The sequence below is a fragment of the Panicum virgatum genome, chromosome 8N (assembly GCF_016808335.1).
Source record: "Panicum virgatum strain AP13 chromosome 8N, P.virgatum_v5, whole genome shotgun sequence".
Taxonomy (NCBI): Eukaryota; Viridiplantae; Streptophyta; class Magnoliopsida; order Poales; family Poaceae; genus Panicum; species Panicum virgatum.
Window position 1 is genome coordinate 29,479,686 of NC_053152.1, and position 13,058 is coordinate 29,492,743.

Consider the following 13,058-nt stretch of genomic DNA (forward strand, 5'->3'; position numbering starts at 1 on the left):
AAATCGAGACCGAAACACATACGAAGTGGCTTAGGCCGGCCGGCCTAGGGGTGTTAGGCCGGCCGGCCCAGGGGGTTTTTCAATCCCCTGGACTCCAACTTTTTCCGAGGTGCACACCAATAAATTAGAAGCCTATGTTTTACTCAAAGTTCGCCCAGAATAGAAATAAAACAATGAAAATAAAATCTAAAAGAGAATATTTACAAACTTACCTTGCTTAACGTCGTTAGGCTTGACGTTCCGGTTCCTCATCCATGGTGTATATGTCGATGTAATGAAGGGGCACGACATCGGGCTCCAAGAATACCTTTAGTCGCTGTCCGTTCACCACATATTGATCGCCTTTCGCATCCATGATTGTCACCGCTACCGTGGGTGAAACTGAGTGTACGACGTATGGTCTAACCCATTTGCTTTGTAATTTTCCTTTGCCAAAGAGTTTGAATCTTGAATTGTAGAGTAGGACCTTGTCTCCTTCTTTGAATTCCTTGTTTTGTAATCGTTTGTCATACCATCTGTTCATCCTTTCTTTGTAAATTGATGCACTATTGTACGCTTTCAATCTTAACTCCTCCAATTCGCTTATTTGGATTCTCCTTTTAATTCCAGCAGCTTCCGCATCAAAGTTCATTTCCTTCATTGCCCAATACGCCTTATGTTCTAGCTCAACCGGCAAGTGGCATGTTTTTCCATAAACAAATTGATAAGGAGTCATACCAATCGGGGTTTTGTGTGCCGTACGATATGCCCATAGTGCATCATCTAGTCTCTTCGACCAATCTTTTCCTCCTTTTACCACGGTCTTCTTTAAAATGTCCTTCAATTGCTTGTTCGAAGTTTCCGCTTGTCCGTTTGTTTGGGGGTGATAAGCCGTGGACACTCTATGTTCAATTCCCAATTTCTTCAAGCATTTACCAAAGTCTTTACCCGTGAAGTGTGTTCCTCCATCGCTTATCAAGATTCTCGGGACGCCATATCGAGGGAAGATTACCGATTTAATCATGTGTGTGGACTCCTCCGTTGATGCCTTCCGACACGGCATAGCTTCAACCCACTTAGAAACATAATCCACCATCACCAATATATGCTCAAACCCATGTGAGTTCACAAATGGTCCCATGAAATCGATTCCCCAGACATCAAATAGATCTATTTGTAAGTTGTAGTTCAACGGCATGGCATTCCTTTGCGAGATATTCCCCGTCCTTTGGCATTCCGGACAAGTCGAAACAAATCTTTTTGCGTCTTCATGCATCTCGGGCCAATAGAATCCACTAGCCCAAACCTTAGCTTGAGTTCTAAAGTGCCCATAATGTCCTCCATATCCTGACGAGTGACACTTTCTTAGAACTTCCTCACGTTCCTCTCTCGGTATGTATCTTCTTAGGACTCCATCTTCTCCATATCTATATAAGTATGGTGGATCCCAATAGTATTTTCTTCTTTCCGCGATCACTCTTTTCTTTGCATTCTTGTCCAAGTGATCCAAGGGCATCCCTTTTATTGCCCTTATTTTTTCATTCATCCAACTATCTTTGTCGAGAATTCTATATAGGTGATCATCTCTCATTTGATCCTCGATCGGTTCTTTTCCATCATCTCCATGGTTCATCCTTGATAGGTGGTCGGCCACAACATTTTCTGCCCCTTTCTTGTCCCTTATCTCCACATCGAATTCTTGTAGCAATAGGATCCATCGAATCAAGCGTGGTTTAGCATCTTTCTTGGACAAGAGATACTTGATTGCTGCATGGTCGGTATAAACTATCACCTTTGAATTTACTATGTATGATCTGAATTTTTCGAAGGTGAACACCACGCAAGCAATTCTTTCTCCGTTGTTGCATAATTAAATTGGGCTTCATTGAGAGTCTTGCTTGCGTAGTAGATAGCATTTACCTTTCCCTCTTTCCTTTGTCCAAGAACGGCTCCTACGGCGTAGTCGCTCGCATCACACATGATTTCAAAGGGTAGATTCCAATCCGGAGGTTGCATGATAGGAGCACTTATGAGGGATTGCTTGAGTGTTCGAAATGCGTGAAGGCAATCACTATCGAAGATGTATTCCACATCTTTTTGGAGAAGTTGTGTCAATGGCTTGGTGATTTTTGAAAAATCCTTTATGAACCTCCTATAGAATCCAGCATGACCGAGGAAGCTCCTCAAAGATTTGATGTCCGTAGGTGGTGGCAATTTCTCCACGGTTTCTATCTTTGCTCTATCCACCTCTATCCCTCTCTCGGAGATAACATGACCGAGAACAATTCCTTCTTTCACCATGAAATGACACTTATCCCAATTAAGCACAAGATCAACCACTCCACATCTTTTAAGAACTTTCTCCAAATTTGCCAAGCAATCATCAAACCTAGTACCATGCATCGAGAAGTCATCCATGAATACCTCCATAATCTCTTCTATGAAATCTGAAAATATAGCCATCATGCACCTTTGAAAAGAAGCGGGCGCATTGCACAATCCAAAAGGCATCCTTCGATATGCAAAAGTTCCATACGGGCAAGTAAACGTGGTCTTATGTTGATCATCTAGATGAATAGGTATTTGGAAGAATCCCGAGTATCCATCAAGGTAACAAAAGTGTGAATGCTTTGCCAACCTTTCTAGCATCTCGTCAATGAATGGTAGTGGAAAATGATCCTTCCTCGTTGCCTTATTCAATTTTCTATAATCGATGCACATCCTACATCCCGTGATGGTTCTTTGCAGTATCAATTGCTCCTTCTCATTTTTCACAACCGTGAGTCCTCCCTTCTTCGGAACGCAATGCACGGGGCTTACTCATTCACTATGTGGCACGGGGTATATTATTCCGGCATTCAACAATTTGATAACCTCCTTCTTCACCACATCACGCATAGCATGGCTCAACCTTCTTTGATGCTCTACGACCGGCTTGTATTGCTCCTCGAGTTGTATACGATGTGTACAAAAAGCGGGGCTAATACCTTTCAAGTCGTTAATCGAGTAGCCGATCACCTTTTTGTGCTTCTTCAATAAATTCAGCAGCTTCTCCGTCTCTTCCGGGCTCAATTCGTCACTAATAATCACCGGAAAAGTCTTGCCATCTCCCAAAAATTCATATTTCAATCCCTTGGGGAGTGGCTTCATCTCAACCTCGGGCGCACCATTCTCTTCTTGATCTAACTCTCCAATGTCTTCAAATTTTTCTTCCTCCAAATTCCCGTGTTGCAGCTTCAACTCTTCCATTGTTTCCACTAGTTCTCCATCTTGATCATCTTAAGCATCTTCATTCTCCAAAGCGCGTTGGAGAGGATCCTTGAAAGAATCAATGAAACGAATGCTCTCTACCTCTTCGTTATCAAGAGGTAGAGGTGAAGCAAAAGACGGTTTTGAATGAAATTCGAATGAGCGCTTCTCTCCATCTAGATCAAAAGTGACAATCCCTTTTCCAACATCTAGAACAGCATTTACTAATTTGAGAAAGGGTTTTCCAAGGATTATGCCTTCATGCTCATCATCACTAGCATTAATCACAAAAAAGCCGGTAGGAATTTTTTTACCCGCTATAGCAACATTTAGATTTCTAAGCACTCCTAGCGGTTTGATTAATCTACCATCTCCCATGATCAATTTAATGATTGTGGCATCTAGGTTCGATGTTTCGTTAAAAAGCTCAACGTAAACCTTGGAACTCATCACACTAACATGGGCGCCAATGTCACATAAAACATTGCAACATTTTATTCCTTCTATTATGCAATCAACACGAGGTGTGGGTGATGGGTTACCTTCGCCTTGATTGCTTCCAATCGCATATACTTGGGCTATGTGCGCGTAGGGTGACGATTCCGAGTTCACTCCCAGGGTCCTTTTGATCTCCAGCACTTCGTCCAAGTCAATCTCTTCCTCTTTTTCTTCAAAAAGTTTCCAAATAATATCACCGGTCGATTCCTTGCCAAATGTATATCCCGTGTGATTATCCGGCGGGAAGTCTTCCGCTATCACTTTCGCCATTCCTCGCTGATTTGGATGCGGTCTTGCTTTGTCGAACAATCTTCCGAAGTCAATTGGTATCCAATCCATTTGCTCGAATTCCCTTAGCGATTTGGCGGTGCCCATGGTTCTTCCTTTCTTTTCCGGGTCGTCTTTCATTGCACTCCGGATTGATGCTTCTTCATCGTGGTTTGTCTCTATGACTTTCCCATGCTTCGGTTGTTCTTCCTTCACTTCCGATGCCTCTTTTCTGAAAATTCCAGCAAGCACCCGCACTTGAGATTCTTCCTCGGAGCTTGCCGAACATCGTTTTTCCTAATCTCTTCGCATGGCCGCACCCTTGCTGATTTTTTGTAGGAGTTGGGCGGCTTCCGTGAGTGTTTTCTCCATGAGATCTCCTCCTGCACACATTTGAACAAACTGCATGCACTCGGGGGTTAGGGAAAAGTAAAAAGTATGCAAGAGTACATCACCGGAAAATCCGAGCTTCGGTCCTTGTTCAATTAATCCATTGAATCTATCCCATGCTTGATCTATCCCTTCTTCTTCTCCTTGCGCGAAGTTGATCACTTGCTTCCGAATATGTTGAACCTTGCTTAACGGAAAGAACCGCTCGCAAAATTTCTTCATCAAGTCATCCCAATTTCCTTTTACCTCGAAGGATGCAAGTGCAAACCATCTTCTCACTTCTTCCGCAAGTGAGTATGGGAAAAGATTCCATCTAAACCAAGCTAGAGGAACTCCGTCTTGTTGTACCGTGTTGCATAGCATTGTGAACCACTTGATATGTCTATATGGGTTGTCCGTCTCATCTCCTCTAAAGGGGTTTGCCGCCGCCATCTTGATGATTTGAGGCTTGATCTCGTACTCGGTGGCTCGCAACACCGAATCTGATTTTTGCATGTCGAAGTCCTCCAATCGCGGGCTTGCATAATCCCTTAGTGATTTTTCTCCTTCCTCCACGTGTTGAATGAGATGGCCCATCTAGACAATCAAAACAAAAACAAAAACAAAAATTTTCTAGGGAAAAGGTTAGGTGTTAGTAACCAACAAAATTAATACAAAGTTAAACATAGCAAAATCACTTGTTCCCCGGCAACGGCGCCAGAAAAGCTTGTTGACGCTTCTTAAAGCGCCAATTTACGTACCGCAAGCGCACGGATCGTGTAGCTTTTCCCTTAGAGTATTCCCCCAAGGTTTATCAATCCACGGAACAAGTATATTACTATGCTTAACTAAGCACTAATGATGTTGGTAAAAGATCTATATTGAGTGTTTGAATGTGAAATAGATCTAATCTAATCAATCTAATCTAATCTAGACTAGTGAGCAAAGATAGATGTGTGCACAAGATATGAAGAGCATTTGTCCATAGGGTCTAGGATCACTAGAGATGTAATCGCCAAGCAACGAAGAACGGATCTAATCTACCAAAGGTGTGTTCCAAGATCAAAACCTTTCCCTCCCGCATACTGTCACTACACGAGGATAATCGGTAACGAATCAACAAGAACACGATAGTTGATGTAATCTAAGTAAACCATGCAAGAGCAAAGCAAACCCAAAGCCAAGTCGCGAACTATTAGGCATCAAAGCATCATCAACAAGAATCGTGATAGATCAATCTCATAAAGGATTCGGCAATTACAACTCAAGATCTCCTTACAACCCCATGAACAAACGAGGACTTTACCCCATGAAGCTAAGCGAAGCGTAGTCGATCATGGTGGTGAAATCTCCGACAAGGGATGGATCCCTTGCTGTCCTCCAACTTGCAGCGGCGCCGAGGGACGATGAGGCCTCCGGTGTCGCCTTTCTCTTGTGTCTAACTCGAATGTATCTCTGGATGCTCTTTCTCTGCGATCTCTGCGATCCCTCTTGATGCTCTCTTTGACGGCGGCTTCGGGGTATTTATAGGCAGATATGGTCGGTGGTTTTGGTAAAACATAGATTAGGGTTGACGCATACTTCATGCTGAAGAAAACCGAGACCGATTGAGCTCCGAAAAGGGCTAGGCCGGCCGGCCCAAGGACTCCAGGCCGGCTGGCCTGGGCCTTTTCTAGCCCCTTTCGGTCCCATCTTTCGCGTGTTGAATCTTCCTCTTATTCCTCATCTTAGCCCAGTTGTAACCATGTGTCAAAACATCTCCGAAATTGTCCAATTTCCTGTCAAAATGCAACATGCTCCAAAATCCAGGACAAAATCAAAAACGGTCAAGTTCGGGTGCCAAGTGGCGGGTTAGTACATGAATCATCCCGAAGAATTTACCAAAAACAACTCCTAATCATATAGTAAAATGGGTACTTAAGGAGCGCCAACAAGGACCTTGATTGATATGGCAAGATCAATGCTCTTCGAGTATAATGTTTCGGATAGCTTTTGGGCCGAGGCAATCAACACGGCATGTCATGCTTCAAATAGATTATATTATATTATTATCATAGATTTCACAACAAGATCCCATATGAATTGCTCATTGGAAGGAAACCAAATATCTTATATTTTAGAGTGTTTAGTTGCAAATGCTATATTCTCAAGAAGGGAACTTGATCATCAAAATTCCAAAGCAAATGTGATGAAGGTTTTCTTCTTGGGTATTCATCTTGTAGCAAGGCTTATCGGGTCTACAACAAAACTTATGGCATTGTTGAAGAAGTATATGATGTGCAGTTTGATGAAACCAATGGGTCTCATGATGAACAAGAAAATATTGATGATGTGAGAAGTGATGGCTTGAGAAATGCAATCAAGAATATGTCAATTGGTGATGTTAGACCAAGAGAAGAATATGAGGATGAAGGTGGTCCTTCTATTTCTATTAGAGTAAATCCTTCAACCTCTATCCCAAATGATCAAGCTCAACCAATTGTACAAGATTCAACTAATGATGATTCTCAAGCGCAAGATTAATTAGACTCAACTACACCAGCTTCTACATCAACTCAAGAACCCATTGCTCCTCAAAGAATTCATCATGTTTTTGGAAAGGATCACCCCGTGGATAAAATCATGGGTGATATTAGTAAAGAAGTTCAAACTCAATCTCACATTGCTTCTTGTGAACACTATATTTTTGTATCCTTTCTTGAACCTAACCATGTAGATGAAGCTTTGAGAGATCCGGATTGGGTGAATGCTATGCATAAAGAATTGAATAATTTCACCCGAAATCAAGTTTGGGATTCGGTGGAAAGGCCAAAGAATTATAATGTCATTGGCACTAAATGGGTCTTTCGTAACAAGCAAAATGAAGATGGAACTGTTGTGAGGAACAAGGCAAGATTGATAGCTCAAGGCTTCACTCAAGTCAAAAATTTGGATTTTGGTGAAACTTTTGCTCCCGTTGCTAGATTAGAAGCTATTAAAATTTTATTAGCTTATGCATGCTCTCACAATATAAAGTTTTACCAAATGGATGTGAAAAGTACTTTCTTGAATGGCAAGATTAGTGAACTTGTGTATGTTGAGCAACCTCCCGGTTTTGAATATCCTAAGAAGCCAAATCATGTATACAAGCTCTATAAAGCTCTTTATAATCTTAAACAAGCTCCTCGTGCTTGGTATGAAAGATTGAGGGAATTTCTTATTTCTAAGGGCTTCAAAATTGGTAAGGTTGACACTACTTAGCAATTGGTAAGGACTTGTTTGTTTGCCAAATTTATGTTGATGATATTATCTTTGGTTCAACTAACTCAAGCTTTTGTGAGAAATTTGGTGAAATGATGTCTAGGGAATTTGAGATGTCTATGATTGGTGAATTGAGTTTCATTCTTGGACTTCAAATCAAGCAACTCAAGGAAGGCACCTTTATGTGTCAATCTAAATATGTGAAGGATATCTTAAAGAAATTTGGTATAGAAGATGCAAAACCAACCAAGACTCCAATGGCCACCAATGGACATCTCGATCCAGATGAGGGAGGTATTCCGGTTGATCAAAAACTCTATCGTTCTATGATTGGTAGTTTGTTTTATTTGACCGCATCTAGGCCCGACATCATGTTTAGTGTTTGCATATGTGCACGATTTCAAGCCGCACCTAGAGAATGTCATTTCACCACCGTCAAACGCATCTTGAGATATTTGGAATTTACTCCAAATATTGGTTTATGGTGTCCCAATGGTGCTCATTTTGATCTAGTTGGTTTTTCGGATTACGATTATGCCGGGTGCAAAGTTGATAGAAAAAGCACTTCTGATGGTTGTCAATTCCTTGGAAGATCTCTTATATCTTGGTCTTCAAAGAAGCAAAATTACGTGGCTCTTTCAACCGCCGAAGCGGAATATATTTCGGCCGGAAGTTATTGTGCACAATTATTATGATTGAAGCAAACTCTTCTTTATTGTGATGTAAAGTTTGATGAGATTCCCTTATTATGTGATAATGAAAGTGCCATAAATTCAAGAACCAAGCATATTGATATCTGTCATCATTTTCTTAGGGATCATGTAAACAAGGGTGATATCAAGATTGATGGAATTGGCACGGATGATCAATTAGCGGATATATTCACCAAGCCATTGGATGAATCTCGGTTTTGCAAGTTGAGAAATGAGCTAAATATCATTGACTTTTCAAACGTGGCTTGAAAACTAGTACATATGGTATATGGCTCTTATGTGAATTCTTTGTTTCATTTATCTAAAATTTTGAGGCATTTTTGGGCCATTTATGAGTTTTCTTTAAGTTTACTCGATTTATATTGATTTCTCGTTAGGATACACTCACTTGAGTCTTTGGATGATGTTCATGCCATTTTTGAGATTTTTGGAATTTTATATGAGCAATGATCCCAAATTGAAGTTGGATTTGAGAAAGTTCACTGAATTCTACACAGTCTGAAACTTGGTAGCACGGACGGTCCGCGGGTAAGAGGCGGACAGTCCGCCGTTCAAAAGTTTTTTTTACTAGAGGCACTATAGCAAGGAAATCAACAGCAAAATTGTACTGCGGACGGTCCGCCACTGGACAACGGACGGTCCGCTATGGGTGCAAGTATGGCAAGTGCGGACGGTCCGCCAAAGGTCCTCGACGGTCCACCGTTGACTGCAAAATTTTACAGAGACTGAACAGTTGAATCTAGAATTAAAATTTGCAGGCGGACGGTCCGCCATGGTACCGCGAGCAGTCCGCGCCTGCGCAGAGTTGTGGGACCAGGTCACCCGAGGTCTTATAGCCCTTTTCCCCTTCCACCAACCCGACCACAAACACCCAAAAGGTCTCTCTCTTTCCCTCTCAAGCACATGGGGAAGACATCAAGGTCAAGAGCTTTTGGCGTGATTCCCGGATGGTCCGAGCGCTTCCCCGGATCCTTCTTGTGATTCGTCATTGTGTCCTCCCGGTATTCCATTGATTTCACTCTTTATGTTCATGGATTTCTTCAATGGTGGTGGTTAGGGTTTGGGGCCTCTGATATGAAATTGGATCATAGATTCATGAAATTAGTTGGGGGATCTTGTTGCTAGTGATGAGGAGATATTATGCCAAAAATTTAGTTGGCAAATTTGCACTAGAACTCAAATTGTGGATGAATCAAATTTGGGGGTGATTTTCAGTTACTGTGCATGAACAGATGGGTCGCGGACGGTCCGCCTGATTAATGCGGACGGTTCGTGCGGTGTTTCAGTAACCCGCGGACGGTACGCCTTCAGTTAGCGGATGGTCCGCCAGAGATAATTTTCTGCAGAATTAGGTTGAGTTGTGAAATTTCATTAAGGCTAAACTCTTACACTTAAATAATGGCTCTTATGTATGATTCTTAATCTCAGGTCACCAAGGAAGATTCTCAAGGCTACAACTTCAAAGATAAAGAAAGCTGGTGCTTCCAAAAGGCAGAGGGACGGAGATGACTCTTATAATGAGGATTATGCTCCTAACCCTAGTGATATGGCTGCTGCATCTTGTATTGGTGGTGTTCGGGATGAGTCTTCAGATGAGGATGTTGAAGGTGAGGAGGATGATGTCACTGACCTAATGGGGCTGAATCTTTCAAGCAGCCAGTGGACCATGGAGTCTTATTCAAATGCAAGGTCTGTGAATCAGTATCACCAACCTAATGACACCAACATCCTCTACTTCACTACTCAGGTACAACAGGATGCGTTTTTTTGTCATATGGTTAAGAAAACTGTTTACGAACATCAGACCATAGACCTTGCTTATATGAGATCACATCCAGTCATGATAGAGCTAGTTGATAGATTTGAAACCATGGGGTTAGCAAATTTTCTGCAGCATAGGTGTGATTGGAATGAAACTGTCATTCGCCAGTTCTATGCCACCTTAGAGATTAGCATGGAAGAAGAAAAGCTATGGTGGAAAACTGGAAAGAGGGTCTATTATGCTACCTTTGCTCAATTTGCTCAAGCCAATGAGTTAGATTATGATTCTCTTAGAGATGAGCAAAGTGTTAATATAGCCATGGAAAATCCTCTTGGTGAAAATGACTACCCCATTTACTATAAACCGGCTAATCTTGGTATTCCTAGAGTCTTTGGAGGTACTCAGGGGCTCATACATCATCCTGCAGTCATCAATAAAATTGCCAGAGTGACAATTATGCCCAAGAGTGGAAATAAGGACAAGGTTAGAGGACTATACTGGAATTTGACAGCTCATGTGATGAATGGTCATAAGGTGGATGTCATTGCTCTTATCATGGATCAGTTGGCAGATCTGAGAGTCAACCATGAGATGAACCTCTACTTTGCCCCTTATATCATGTCTATCATCAAGGCAAAGTCTAGCTTCAGAGGGATTTGTGAGTGCAAGCACACTCTTTTTAGGCCGTTCAAGAGTGACATTGCATTTCTTCAGAGGCCTTTAACTCCCTTCCAGGTGATGATATGGATGAGGAGCAGCATGATGATGATGATGATGATGATGGTGGTGGTGGACACATGGGAGGAGAGGCATCCCAGCATGCCGTGCCACCTCCACCACCTGCAGTGCAGCCATAGTGGGCACCTCCAGCTGGATACTTTGACCCATATTTTGCATCCATGCAGTAGGGGATGTCTAGTCAGATTGAGGGCTTAGCTAGTCAGATGCAGAATCAGATGAACCTTGGCTTTCAGAACATGCAGCTGCAGATGACTCAGCACTTCAATGAGACCATGCTCCAGCCCATGATGACTCAGATGCAAGGAGTTCAGGAGAGCCTCCACTCTGACATAGCAGCTCTGGACTCTCGCTTTGAGGACATGCCTTCATCTGAGTAGTTCCAGCAGCTTGAGGCTAGACCACAGCAGTTAGAGCAATATTTTGACACATTCAGTACTGCTTTCACGGGCTTCTCAGACCACTTCTACTTGGTCTTCCCAGCGCCAGTGCCTCCTCCGGAGTTCTATCTGCATCAGCCGTTCTACCTACCGCTACCACCTCCACCGCCGATGGATTGAGCTTCTTGGCAATTGATGCCAAAGGGGGAGGAGAGCTCGAGATTGGAGTGAAGCATGGATCTAGGGGAGCTCTTGGATTTCTGATGGAGTGTTTTTGTTTTGCTTCTGCTTGCCACTCTTGTTTTAGTTGTGATGAACTCTATTGTGTTGCATTGCATGTTTATCATTTCACTTTGCATGGACTATGAGATTTGTGGATTTGGTTTGTAATTTGTGATGAACTATGTTGGCTTGTGAAACTCTTTATCATTATGGCTACTTTTGAGGTTTGATGAGGTTGTGCTAATCGTTTTAAATTTATATCATATATATCCTGTATGTTGTATGTCTCGATTTCCACTTGTAGGGGAAACTCCATCAAAATTTTCAATATATATGTGTGTGTGTGTGTGCGCGCGCGCGCTCATGGCTTTCACCCAAAACTATATGCACATATCAAGGGGGAGTTCTCTCTACTCATCAAACTTAGGTGAATTCATATCATATTCTGAATTTTTCAAGAAAAATTGAGTAAGTTCTTCCAAAGTTCAAACCCATGTCCACCTTATGCTTTATGTCTAAAGTTGACTTGAACTCATTTTATCACTCCAAAATTTGTGTTGTCATCCATTACCAAAAAGGGGGAGATTGAAAGCATCTAGGCCCCTAATTCGAGTTTTGGAAATTAATGACAACGGTTATAGACTAACAATTGCAATTGAGATGATGTGCATAGGATAGTCCATGGATGAGTGAGGTTCAAAGGATGATCATGGAACGTTTGGAGTTGATGTGCAAAGCTCGGGCTCAAGGCAAAGGTACTATATAGGGCTTTTTGCATTTTTCCGGTCATAAGTTGATTAGTGGATGAAATATGACCTGGTTTGTTGGATAGATAGCCGTACTATCAAGAGGGGTCTTTGCACTCGTGCTTGATGGGTCTCTAGTGCCATTTTGCTCAAAATGTCTAGATACATGAGGAGGGCTAACTTCAGTGGAGGATTTGAAAACAAGGTTTGAAAAACTTGAGCTGACTGCCTAAGGGCGGACAGTCCGGCCCAGAAGGGCGGACATTCCGCCATACACTTGTCAAAAGCGTCCAGAGACGTGGTAGTCTCTGGTGGGAAAGAAATGAATGGCGGACAATCCGGCCCAGTTGGGTGTTGGCACTCCTTAGCCTAACGAATTACTCCGCAAGCGCACAGAGACCGATTGTAGCTTTGACAAGAGAGTATACTTGGGATATCGAATCCAAGGAACGGTAAAGTTTCGACCAAACTTAGAGATCTTCAACCGGACGCAACCAGCGAGAAGAATATACAGGGAAGAGGGCCTAACTCCATATAACCTACTACTCTGACTAGTTGACGAGCTAACTACTGACTTGATCTGCTTTGGTGGCAGGAAAAGGAAGGACTTCAGAAAGGGATGAGAGGGGAGTCCAACGGCAACCTGCATTACTGCTATGAAAACACCCGAACATGGTGAACTACAAAGGACAGATAGGGCTGTCACTACCTACCGACTACCACAATGGTTCTGTGGGGTGGAACACAACCTGAGATAACTACAAAGCCTGGGCACCACGCCCACAGCTCTCGAGCTACTTGCTCCTACCGTGTACTCAGATAGAAAATAACCTCAAATAAGCAGAACTTGCTACTTACGTAGACTCAGGATCCCGCAGATCAAAGTAAGTACTTA